This window comes from Xyrauchen texanus, chromosome 1 (assembly GCF_025860055.1).
Source record: "Xyrauchen texanus isolate HMW12.3.18 chromosome 1, RBS_HiC_50CHRs, whole genome shotgun sequence".
NCBI classification, from domain to species: domain Eukaryota; kingdom Metazoa; phylum Chordata; class Actinopteri; order Cypriniformes; family Catostomidae; genus Xyrauchen; species Xyrauchen texanus.
In genome coordinates, this window is record NC_068276.1 from 31,612,231 (window position 1) to 31,621,531 (window position 9,301).

The window sequence follows — 9,301 nt, forward strand, 5'->3', positions numbered from 1 at the left end:
TCTATGGCATTGTTTAAGCTGCTGACCCATAATTTTGTATTGCTGTGTTTTTATACTGTATGTATATATGGAAGATTGTTGTGCCTTGAGAGGTTGTGGGGTGAGATGCTGAGAAAGAGTCCTTATCAATTGACCCCTTTATATTACATTTACATGTGTTCATTTAAGCAGATGTTTTTATTCAAAGTGATTTACAAATTCAATTTAATTAAAAGTGGGAATTAAATGACCCACCCGTTAAATACAAATTTAATGTTTCATTCTTTTCTTACATGCAACGAAGTCTATGTACCACATGTTGACTTTGGTTAACTTCCAAGAATAAAGTTAACAAAGAAAATCATTATTAAATTACGTTAGTGTTTGTCCCATCAATGAACCTTAAATTAAAAAATAATTTTTGAATATGTCATCTCAGATTTACGCTGACACCTGTGGCCGTGGGTGCAGCATCATTCAAATGCAATAGTTTTCATTTATACTGTAGATCCCATCGTAGAAATGTACTATTCACAATCAGACATTTTTATTTTAATCCATGAGTGAAAATGTCTAATAATAGGGTGATATTTAGCTTATCATGTGATTCTAACATGGTATTTATACAGTACATGTGTTTCAAAAAACATTTTTACTTTTAGATAAAATATATGTACTTATTACTGTCCAGTTTGTGTCATCTTCATCTGGTCTCAGCTGGTTTTTCATCGATTGTTGATTTAGGTCCTCAAGGAGGCCTAGTGAAGGGAACCTTTGTTGAATAATGAAGCTATACTCCCCCTTCAACCCAGGAGTCCCAGTGGTCCAGGAATGGCTTCCCTCATCTGCCCTTAAAAGACTATGGCTCATTTATGTGCTAATGTGCCATTTTCCCCTCTTCAAACACAGATCCCAACCAGCGATAAAGTAATTGGCGAGAGAACAAAAGTTAGATTTGAATGTGGAGACTTTAATGAGTTCACAAAGTGACTTTCCCACTAAATATCTGATTTGTCTGTTATTGCCTCTCCCTAGTAATCTTGTGGTTTCACTGGTCATGACTTCTGTATTTCATAAGATAAGGGTCACCAATGTTACAGTAATACTTACATTTACTTCTAATATCAGAATTAACTATTTTTCCACCCAACATTTTAGATATAAAACAACAAACAACATGCCTTTAATCATTGAATTCAGCATTTCAGCCAGTTAGGGAACCAACAAGTGCCCTTTATATTGCGTTATTGTCAACTCTAGCTGTTTAATTGTGTCAGCTTGGGTAACAGATAACGAACACTGTTTCGTCTGCAAACTGTTTCTTTTTTCCCCAATTATGACATGCCAAATTCCCAATGTGTTCAGATAACGAACACTGTTTCGTCTGCAAACTGTTTCTTTTTTCCCCAATTATGACATGCCAAATTCCCAATGTGTTCTAAGTCCTCGTGGTGGCGTAGTGACTTGCCTCAAAACTGGTGGCAGAGGACGAATCTCAATTGCCTCTGTGTCTGAGACCGTCAATCCGTGCATCTTATCATATGACTTGGTGAGCGCGTTACCGCGGAGACCTAACACGTGTGGAGGCTTCACGCTATTCTCTGGAGCATCCATGCACAACTCACCACGTGCCCCACCGAGAGCAAGAACCACATTATAGCGACCACAAGGAGGTTACCCCAACCATAGCAACAGGGCCAATTGGTTTCTTAGGAGACCTGGCTGGAGTCACTCAGGCAAACATGTCTTAGTTAAATGCTAGGTAGATAAGTACAAATTAATGTGTCTTGCTCCTTTAGCTACGCAACTATTCCACTAAACACATATAGTTTTAAAATATTTTATTTGAAACACACACACACACACATAAAAGTTCAATCTCCCTAACTAATTAAATACCTGCAGGTCAAGTTGGACAAATATGAAATGCATCAGTATTTCACATTTTCAGCATTTATTCAACTGTATCCAAAGATACTCTGGTATAAGAGACTGTGTAACCATGATGCTTTTATCATAATATTATGTTTTGGAAGGTCATGATAAAAAAAAAAAAGAAAATTCTCCAAGCAAATCTTTTCTAAAATGTGAAAGAGTTATGCTTACATACTGAAGAAAAACCTGAGATGCTCTCCCTGTTCTGCACCATGATGCTCAAGCAGGGTAACAATCCAGTCTGCTTTTTGTCAATGAATGGACCATTCCAAATGGGTGAAGCAAAAGTGATAGATATTTTTTGCACTAAGTGTAAATATCAACCAAAACCATTTTCTTTGCACCAAGTGTAAATAGTGGCAGATACTACTTACACCCAATTATCTACTAACATACAGTGTAAGGGCATCACTTCAACATGTTTATTGTGTTTATTTAGAGTCCCACAGACACCCTACACCAACCCCAACCCCTGAACATAACCTTAACCACTAAACATGATTTTACTACAGTAACCATAGTATCACCATGGTATTTTATAGTAAATTCATAGTAACCGCAAAATAAATATGGTTATTATATTAACAGTATATTTCTCTGGTAACACCATTGTTACTATAAACATGGTTAATTCTACTCGGATCTATTCTCTCAACTCCCCGACATTGACCGAGACCAAGTCACTGCGAGAAAAATCAACCTTTACGTTCATCTTTATTTATTATTATAAGTAGAACTAAAGTGAAATATTAGTAGTGGAGACAGGAAACAGGAGACAAAAAAGTGTGGAAAAAGGGTAGTCACACCATTATAAAAATCCTTTCCACCTGCAATTATAATCTATGGTAACATACAGTTAACACAAAATCATTTCTAAAAGTCTAGAGGGTGTGGCAGTATCACACACTAATTAAAGGTGTTTGTGTGTGTGTGTGTGTGTGTGTGTGTGTGTGTATGTGTGAGCGTGTATTTATCACTTTGTGGGGACCAAATGTCCCCATAAGGATAGTAAAACCTGAAATTTTTGACCTTGTGGGGACATTTTGTCGGTCCCCATGAGGAAAACAGCTTATAAATCATACTAAATTATGTTTTTTGAAAATGTAAAAATGCAGAAAGTTTTCTGTGAGGGTTAGGTTTAGGGGTAGGGTTAGGTTTAGGGGATAGAATATAAAGTTTGTACACTATAAAAACCATTATGTCTATGGAAAGTCCCCATAAAACATGGAAACACAACATGTGTGTGTGTGTGTGTGTGTGTGTGTGTATGTGTGAGCGTGTATTTATCACTTTGTGGGGACCAAATGTCCCCATAAGGATAGTAAAACCCGAAATTTTTGACCTTGTGGGGACATTTTGTTGGTCCCCATGAGGAAAACAGCTTATAAATCATACTAAATTATGTTTTTTGAAAATGTAAAAATGCAGAAAGTTTTCTGTGAGGGTTAGGTTTAGGGGATAGAATATAAAGTTTGTACAGTATAAAAACCATTATGTCTATGGAAAGTCCCCATAAAACATGGAAACACAACATGTGTTTGTGTGTGTGTGTGTGTGTGTGTGTGTGTGTGATACAGAGAGAAAAGTACAGTAAAAAGTTCCCCAGAAAAGCAAACTCTGCTTCCTTTTATTATTGGTTGGAGATTTTTCTCTGTACATTATCAAACTAAACTAACCGCATCTTAAATTCTGTATTAGGAAATATTATTAGATAGTTTTGCCTCTCCTCTTCCAAAAACACATTTACATTTTATTCCATTGGCAACCTGCAGATGGTGTTTTCCTGGTGCATTTTAAAATGATCAGTGCAGCAGTAGTGTGTTGGGCTTACAGGAACTGCTATCCCTTGTGCAGACATGCAAGAATGAAGCTATTCTTTCATGGTTTAATTGTGGGGATGTCCGGGGTAGATTAGAGGGCAGTGTTCATACAGCCAACTCCCTATTGCCTGGATGAAAATTGTTCCCTGGGGTGGAAAACCTGCTCACATTCTTAACAGGCGCATTGCATTGTCACTGTGCAGCAGATCATCCGATATCTGGCCGATCTGACAAGTAGGACCTTCAGCCAGTTTTCCACATCAAGCTTGAGCACCGGCTGATAAGAGCTAATCTTGTTCTGTGAACGGACCGCTTCTGGTTAATTGCAATCATGTAGGTTTTTACCTTAAAGGGTATTGTATCACATACTGTACACACTTTTTATTTAAGGCTAGTATCCCAAAGCAAATAATCTCAAAGACGTTTTTACTCTCTCTGTTGGCTCTCATTAGATTAGTGTTAGTGCCAAAATACTCACAATAAATTGATATGTCAGTCTTGTACAAATGAAAATGATTCTCAGAACAAATAGAGCTATTATCAAATGTCTAATCATTCCATGGTTTTTAAAGTACAGCCTGTGGCCATGTTTGCGCTGCCTACATAATCACTACATGTGATTTTCTTTTCCCTTTTGCATTCAAACTTTTAGTTTTTCCTAGATTGCACAACTGCCTGCTCATCCCTTTAACCTGCCAAGGAAAAGGTACAGAAAGCGAGTTTACTATTGATTAAAGAGACTCACTCAAATGTTTGCTGGAAATGAAATCACATGACATGTCCTTCAAGAAGGGTCATAAAATGTAATTTGTCCATAATGTACAAAGTTTATCAAACACAACGGTACATAGTTCCAACCGTTTAGTTCGAAATGTTTGACTGTCAGGTTGTAATCAGCTGGAACGCTGTTTCAAAACTATGGTGAGAATGTGTTTGTATTTTCCTTTCAAAATAGCTGTTTTCATGCGTGCTTCAGACTGTGGATGAAATTCCTTGGGACATATAAATAAAAATACATGCGCAGTATACAGATAAGTACACACACATTCCTGTCTCCTTGTCATTGTCAGTGTACTTATTTTTTTGTGGCCTCTGAATTCTTATGATCTGTAGTAGCAGTTCTAGCATGTACAGTGCCCTGGGCGAAACCCCCTTCAAGCCCATTCTAATTTCAGACAAGCCAACTGTCAGCACACCCTGCAACATACCAAATGCCAAGTCCATCCGCTATGATGAGAGTCATTAGTTTTCCAGTCTTGGAGAAACTGAGTAGACCTAATGTGTTATGTCTGCTCCAGACCTGTATGTGCTATGATTGAGGTTTCTCTCAAGTTCATGAGTTGAACTGCAGTTGAAAGAATAGACCATTTAACTGCTGTTTTATTCAATGCCAAATTCAATGACAAATCCCTAAATGGAAGTAAAAGTAGTGACATGGCAGGAACTTGAGCAAGCACTTCATTCATTGCAGTCCAATTGGTAAAACACTTATTTAAATTAATTTGGTTTATAGAAAATGTACGTTTTTTTTGCAAAGGACAAGTGATTAACTCAAGCAGTGAAGGAGCTTTAGGGCAGACGTTTCCTGACTGTAATCCTCTGCCCACATAATGAACCTTAACAGTAGAATTTCTGTGACTTATTATCTTTATTCACTCTTTTAGCAGACTTCAACATATTTGACAACTAGCCTTTGTCTTGCAGTCTTTGTGTCTGTGTCATATCCACACCTGAGGAGGTGGGCCAACCTGCTCTGCCAGACTTCTAACAATTTCCATCCGTTTTGAAATCCATTAAGTGTATGTCTCAGTGTATGTTTATGTGTATGTTTACATTAAAATAGTTGGCTAGAGTAGTTCATATGTCTTGATAAAGACTCTAGGTGATTGATTCAAAGAAAACGATTCTCAAAGATTCTCGTTGAAATACAGTAAATGGGGATGGACAAACTGATATGTAAGAAAAATGGCTTCTAGCTTCTGAGTAATTTTGTATAAAACATTAAAGATTTCATGAAGATGTACAAACATTAAGTAACAGTCTTTGCTATTTTTAGTTTTCTTCCTTTCCATTTTATTTTCATCTGGCATAGTTTTCCATCCTTCAACCTAGTGGATTTCTTGGTTGTGTGAAGTCAACTCTGCTGAAGGACTGTTATGTTAAGGGTTTCATATTTTTTGAGGGTTTTATGTTTTATATTAATATGTCTTTTGTCTGTGAAAATTTCCAAAGACCACAAACTGTATGCCGTAATCTGATATGAATATGTTCCATTGGTAATATACGTTTTTTTGGCTTGGCTGTGTGGAGTGAAAAGTGTGGATGGGAGTACTCAGTATGTGTGTTTGTGAGATCATTCTGATTTTATTGTAGAAGTCTTCATTGCTCATACTGCTTCAGATAGGACTGTCTGATGTTTCACATGCTCCAACAGGCAAATTTGATAAAAGCGGTAGGAAAGGGACAAATAGAGGGGTTTACACTCCCTGAGAGAAAGAGAGAGAGGTTTCACAGAAGGGAAAGGGGAGGAGAATGCTCTGGGTGAGTTAACACAGTGACAGGCAATCTCAGTGTGTGTTGGAAGGCGTGTGTATGTGTATGCTTACAAGGTGCATTATTTATTTTTTTGTCTCACATGCTGCCAGAGTTCCCAGGGAGACTGGCTGTGTTCTGATTAGTTTTATCCTGAAGGACAACAGACTTTGATTAAGTGGAGTGTTATTGCACTGCGGAGTGGCAGAAATACACTGAGGGTAAGTGACTCTCTGTACACAGACTGTTTGTCTCTCCACCTGTCTCTGGAATTCAGCCTGTCCACTCACTCAGCCTACAGTCATAGCTCTCCATGCCTGAGCAAGTCATCCTGACAGTTTCTTTTTTCCCCTCACTTTTCTTCTGCGTGCCTTTACTGTCTTCAAACCTTTCTTTATCTCTTAACTGATCTCTCTCTCTCTCTCTCTCTCTCTCTCTCTCTCTCTCTCTCTCTCTCTCTCTCTCTCTCTCTCTCTCTCTCTCTCGCTCTCTCTCTCTCTCTCTCTCTCTAATTTGGGTAGTTGACAAATAATATGGCATGAACTTTAGTTTAGAATTTGTATGAACCTATTAAGAAAAGTACATATTTAAGTGTACATCATGTTTACCTGCATCCATATCACCCTGCAGATCTTGCCTAGATGCCTACTATAACTAAGCAGGGTTGAACCTGGTCAGTACCTGGATGGGAGACCTCCTGGGGAATACAAATTTTACTGCTGGAAGCGGTATTAGGGAGGCTAGCAGGGGGGTGCTCACCCTGTGGTCTGTGTGGGTTCTAATGGCCCAGTACAGTGATGGGGGACACTATGCTGTAAAAAGGCATCGTCTTTCGGATGAGACGTTAAACTAAGGTCCTGACTCATTCAAATCCCAGGGCACTTCTTGTAAAGAGTCAAAAAGAGTCTGGCCAAATTACCCCCATTGGCCATTATCTATCATAGCCTCCTAATAAACCCCAACCTTGGCTACATAACTCAACTCTCCTCTCCATCCATAGCTGGTGTGTGGTGAGTGTACTGGTGCACTATCATCCAGGTGGATGTTGCACACTGGTGGTGGTTGAGGAGATTCCCCCTATACAATGTAATGCACTTTGAATGCCTTGAAAAGTGCTATATAAAATGCAAGGAATTGTGTCTTGATGGTCTCCAAGTCTTCATTTTGAATCTCCCTTTAGCTTCTTCTTTTTTTTCCCAGTTCACTTAAAGGTGGGGTATGTGATTTGCAAAACGGCCGGCAGATTTTGAAAATACACAACTCTAAGGTCCTACCTTCTCTCCTCCAACGCTGGCCCTGACTCCACCCATTCGAAAAACATGGACGCGCAATCATGCACGAGCGAAAACTCAGATGCGCAGTGTTCTAGCAGTGTTCTAGACTCACTAGTCAAACAGTGCATTCACCTGTCAGACAATTTTTCAGAGCAAATTGTTGACACAGCAGGAGGAGGGGTTCGCATACCACTCTTGAAAGGTGTAGAGCTGATTTTCTCATAACTGTAAAAAAAAGAACATAGCCAGCCCTGGCGTCTGTACAGCGGTCTTCTATTCAAAACAGGATTCATAGAAATGTGGAACAACCCCACTAGCACTATAAAAGCTCTATTCTCCATACATAAATACAATCGCTTCCTGTTACTGGGTCACGAGCTTTGAGTATGCGCACATTTTCTGTCCAATGATTCTAGATGGTCTTGAAAATGATTGGCTGGAGTTTTTCGAGTCCTGCCCGTTCCACAGATGATTAAATTGCTTAATTTTCATTTCAGTGCTTCTAATTTACAGCCAGTAAGTGGGTTAGGAATAGGATTTCAAGTTATTTTGAAAAAATGGTCAAAAAAGAAAATCACATACCCACCTTTAATTATACTTGCATAGAAAAAATATATATTTTTGAAAGCACAAATAATGAAATGCAAAACAGAAATGGCATGTTTTATAATTTTATAACAATTAAAAACTTTAGAAAATTGGTCATAAATTAGTATCATGCCACTATGCAAGACACTGCTGTCACTGCTTTAATGTAAATGTCATATTAACAACCCATTTAAAGTTATGATCAGTTCTGAGTAATTTGCTAAATTACCAATTATGCAATACTCATGCATCACAAAAGCACATTTGCTTGTTTGTTAGTGTATTTGGAATTAGTAACTTAAAAGTTAAATATACTATGTCATGCCATTACTTGTCTTTTGAATACTAATATATATATATATATATATATATATATATATATATATATATATATATATATACTGTATATATATAATGGTCAAACAGAGAAATAGGTGTTATAGTGTTGTGCTGAATGCTGTGTGTGTGTGTGTGTGTGTGTGTGTGAGCGTGTATTTATCACTTTGTGGGGACCAAATGTCCCCATAAGGATAGTAAAACCCGAAATTTTTGACCTTGTGGGGACATTTTGTCAGTCCCCATGAGGAAAACAGCTTATAAATCATACTAAATTATGTTTTTTGAAAATGTAAAAATGCAGAAAGTTTTCTGTGAGGTTTAGGTTTAGGGGTAGGATTAGGTTTAGGGGATAGAATATAAAGTTTGTACAGTATAAAAACCATTATGTCTATGGAAAGTCCCCATAAAACATGGAAACACAACATTAGTGTGTGTGTGTGTGTGTGTGTGTGTGTGTGTGTGTGTGTGTGTGTGTGTGTGTGTGTGTGTGTGGACTGAACAGATGCCTGCATGGCTCTGCACAGTGTTATTGTTTTAAATAGCCCTGTTCAGACTTTGTGTGCCATAAATGCATTCAGTTCACACACCATTAACTTCACACATGTAAAGAAGACCATTCATTCATCAGCTAGTTCAATGCCACAGGGATAGAGACAGACACAGAGAGTATTACTGAGGGAATCTGAAAAAGAATGAAAAGAGTTGGGCTCATTAAAATGATAACAAGTCCAGATGAATGGCTGTTGAACTTCTGAAGGGGGCAGGCTGGATGTGACTGTGTTGATTTACTGTAACAGTTCTGCAGCTCTGTTTGATGCCTCTTTTCGAGCACAG